Below are 4,023 nucleotides of genomic sequence, written 5' to 3' on the forward strand. Positions count from 1 at the left end.
CAGCATTGCAGCCCTGTTTGCACCAGTGGGCACATGGAAACAACCTAGATGTCCACACACAGATTTGCAGATATGCAAATTTGGCTCATATGATCCAGCCTCAAAAGAGAGGTGGGTTCTGCATTATTCAAGGGTCTATACTTCTAGCCTATTCTCATGAGACCCAGCCGGTCCAGGACAGAGAATCTGATGCAGGGGCTGATAGCAAGGCCCCCTTGCCTGGCCTGTGTGCCCAGTTCTCTGCCTCCTTCTGTCCTCTTAGCTCAGGGAAACAATAGTCAGGACTGGACCATAGGTATGTAGGTATATGGGAAAGAGGGAACATCAGAAGTTTCCTTCGGTGTTTAGCAAACATTGCTTTATAACCTGATCCATCAGTACTGTGACTAGAGCGTGTGACAGGCACCCAGCGTACACAGTCTAATGGGGTCACTCTTACGGCCTGCACCTGCAGACTTGTCATACATATTGCTCAGACAGTTGGGGACTCTTTACATTTCAGGCCCTGAGTGTCTCACTGACCTCATTCTGGTTTCAGCACTCAGCTTAGAGTCTCTGTGGGGTCCTTGGTGGCTCATTAGGGACAGTCCCAGCTTGGGGTTCCATGGGAGAAGGAGTGGAGATATGACTAGACCTCAAACAGACTCCCCAGTTGTCAGGCAGCACAGCTACCTCATTTGGCAGGCTGAATGTGGAATAAAAACTCATTATTAGGAATTTCAAGCCAGAAAGAGCATTTCTTTTAAGTCACTGAAGCCCCCCTCTGGCTTCAGGGAGCCTGGGCTGCTGCCTGGTCATGGGTCCCTGAGATTCTGCCTCATCAGGCTTGTAGTGGCAGAATGGCTTGTTTGATGAGACATTAGAGTTCTTGTCAGATGTGAAGGAGCCATTAGAATTGTGCCCTCACATATGATTGGACACTTCTCCAGAATGCTGAGCTGGCCTTTTGAACAGAGGCCCTCAGGCTTCCTAGGTCAGTCCTGAGAGGAGCCTTCACCAGTTCTGTCTTGCAAAGCTATGGGAGACAGCAGGAGACAACTTTATCTTTCTGCACCACAGGTGTTGGGCTTTGCCTGGGGGTAAAGAACCATCTTTACTCAGAACCTCTCTACTTTAAAGGTTGAGCAGGCAGGAAAAAGTCTGTCAGCCTTCCCCACAAGCCTTCCCCACAGGGGAAGCAGAGGTTTGCCTGGAAGCCTGGGGCTTGCTCCAGATGGAAATGAGCTTTGCAGAAATGTTCTGCTTACAGAGTAGACAGGGCTGAGTTGTAGAAGTTCAAGCTGTGGCCTGGACTTGGACAGCAGCCTTCTGGGCTAACTCAGGCAGACAGGCTTAGGGTCTCACTTATCCTCCTTGTGACTGTGGAGGGACTCAGGAAGAACATGGTCAAGTTTGGAGGTTGGCTGGAACCCTGGTCCTATGGGTGGATCCAGGGACTGTGTGGCTAAGATTCAGGCCCCACCTTCAGTCCTCAGGCCTTAAGCTTTTCAGTTTGGGAGAGCCCTCACCCACCAGGTCCTATTCACATCAGAGTTCTGGTTGAGTTGGGGGACTTTCTGTTGTAGTCTGGTTTCAACATGCTGTGGCTGCACCATAGAAGGCAACTCGAAAGTTAGGTGTCCTTCCAGTGATGAAACAGAAAATAAACAGATTATCAGGGCCCTCTCCCAGCCTGCTGACTAATAGAATCTGTACATCAATGAGACCCCAGAGCCTCTGCAGCACATGCACACATGCACGCACGCACACACATGCACGCACGCACACACGCACGCATGCACGCAAACACACACACACACACACACACACTGCCCTGCCCCACTCCTCTGGTGGCTTTGTCTCTCTAGTCTCCAGACCCCCCTGGTTGTGGGGCTTTGGGTGTTGTCAAGACAGTGATATGTCAGAGAGGTGGGCTGTGCAGGGCAGTGGGATGAGGGCTTCCGCTGTGGTAACATGGATATAATAGCAGATGCTGAGCACTTTCACTGTCCTGCCCCATTTATTCCTCACTCAATCTTCAGAGTGAGAGGATGCTCAATAAGGAACACAGATGTTCAGCCATCATTGTCAAAAACAGCTGGGCTAGGGAGGAGTGCAACATTTGCACTCAGAACTGCAACTCATCCTGCAGCACAGACAGACTCTTCAAATACACCAGCTAACAATGGCGCCTGGGGAAAGGAGAACAAAGCCAGCAAGAGTTCTCATTAGGGGCAGGGGGCTGCCCCTGTTCTAGCTTGGTTTCCTGTTGCTGTGATAATCACCATGACTAAAACCAACTTGGAGAGGGAAGAGTTTATTTGGCTTACAGGCTATACTCCATCATCAGGGGAAGCCAGGGCAGGAACTCAAGGCAGGAACCTGGAGGCAGGGATTGAAGCAGAGACCACAGAGGAATGCCGGCTTGCTTCCTCCAGTTTCCTCCAGCTCCCCCCCCCCATACGGCTCAGGTCTGCTTGCCTAGGGATGACGCCACCCACAGTAGGCTCAGCCCCCTGCGTAAATTCGCTTAAGAAAATGTCTCACATACATTTTATCACAGGTCAATCTGATGCAGGCAAGTTCTTAACTGAGGTTCCCTCTACCTAAGTGTGTCAAGTTGACAACAAGATTAACCATCACAGGCCACAAAGCTTAGCTTTCTTGCTGAGATTTTAAAAAGCTGGCTGTGGTACCTCAGAAGCCTGGGGTTGGTAGGAGAGATGAGTTACAGGCAATGATAGAGGGGTGGTATCAAGGGGTAGTTCTACTCCACATGGTTAGGGCGAAGGAGGATAGTCCCAACTCCCTTACCAATGTGGCTGCAAAACATTGCTCTTGACCCTGTGTTTCTGGGCTCCCAAGATAGCCTAGTGGGGTGTCTCTTGGTCACTTTATGTGACTTTTGCAATTTTATTCCTGAGGGGACAAGGAAAACATGTAGATCCTGGGATCCACAGAACTGGCATTAAACCTCAACTCGAGCATTTCTGAATACTTTACTGCCACCAGCCAGCAAGTATCACCACTCTCTAACACACAGCTCATCTTCATATTGCTTAAACATAAGGCAACTCCACTGTTAGCACAGTTATAGAAATAGAGAACCAGCTCTTCCTGTAAGTGGCCAGAGGTGACCTGTGAAGATGGTTCACTTCTCTCTTGACCCAGAAAACCCCACAAAAGCATGCAAATCAAGAGGTTCAAACCTTCGTGTTCACTTTAAGAACACCAGGGAACCTGCCCAGACCATCAAGGGTATGCATATCCACAAAGCCACCAAGTATCTGAAGGATGTCACTTTAAAGAAGCAGTGTGTGCCATTCCAGCAGTGTAATGGTGGAGTCGGTCACTCAGGTGCGCCCCAGCCAAACAGAGGGGCTGGACAAGGGGACGGTGGCCAAAAGAGAGTGCTGAAGTTTTGCTGCACATGCTCAAGAATGCAGAGAGTGATACTGAACTTAAGGGTTTGGACACAGATTCTCTAGTCATTGAACACATGCAGGTGAACAAGGCACCTAAGATGCACCAACGAATCTACAGAGCCCATGGCTGGATTAACCCCCACACATGAGCTGCCCCTGCCACACTGAGATGATCCTCACTGAGAAGGAACAGATCGTTCCAAAGCCCGAAGAGGAGGCTGTGCAGAAGAAAACAATATCCCAGAAGAAACTGAAGAAAAACTCATGGCATGGGAATAAATTCAGGATAAAATAAATGCAGATAAAGTAAAAAAAAAAAAGAAAGAAAGAAAGAAAAGAAAAGAAAGAAAGAAACGAAAAAGAAATGGGGATTTGGGAAGGGGGGGATCCAGGAAAGGAGAAATCATTTGAAATGTAAATAAAGAATATATCAAATTAAAAAAAAAAAGAATGGCTACTCAAAAAAAAAAAAAAGAAAGAAAAGAAAAGAAAAAAGAAAAAAAAAGAAATGGGGAACCAAAGCTTGCAGAGGTTAAATCACTTCCCAAGGTCTGGGGAACTGAAGCAAGAGGTTAAGTCACTTAGCAAAGTCACGTCTAGCAAGTGCTGGTAGAGCTGG

The 4,023-nt window shown here is 48.2% G+C and overlaps 1 pseudogene; it reads left to right on the top strand.

Moving 5' to 3' along the window:
- Window positions 1-3,125: 3,125 nt before the first annotated feature.
- Window positions 3,126-3,699, top strand: LOC127694394 (60S ribosomal protein L17-like; annotated as a pseudogene).
- Window positions 3,700-4,023: the final 324 nt, after the last annotated feature.

The sequence above is a fragment of the Apodemus sylvaticus genome, chromosome 10, assembly GCF_947179515.1.
Source record: "Apodemus sylvaticus chromosome 10, mApoSyl1.1, whole genome shotgun sequence".
Classification (NCBI taxonomy): Eukaryota; Metazoa; Chordata; class Mammalia; order Rodentia; family Muridae; genus Apodemus; species Apodemus sylvaticus.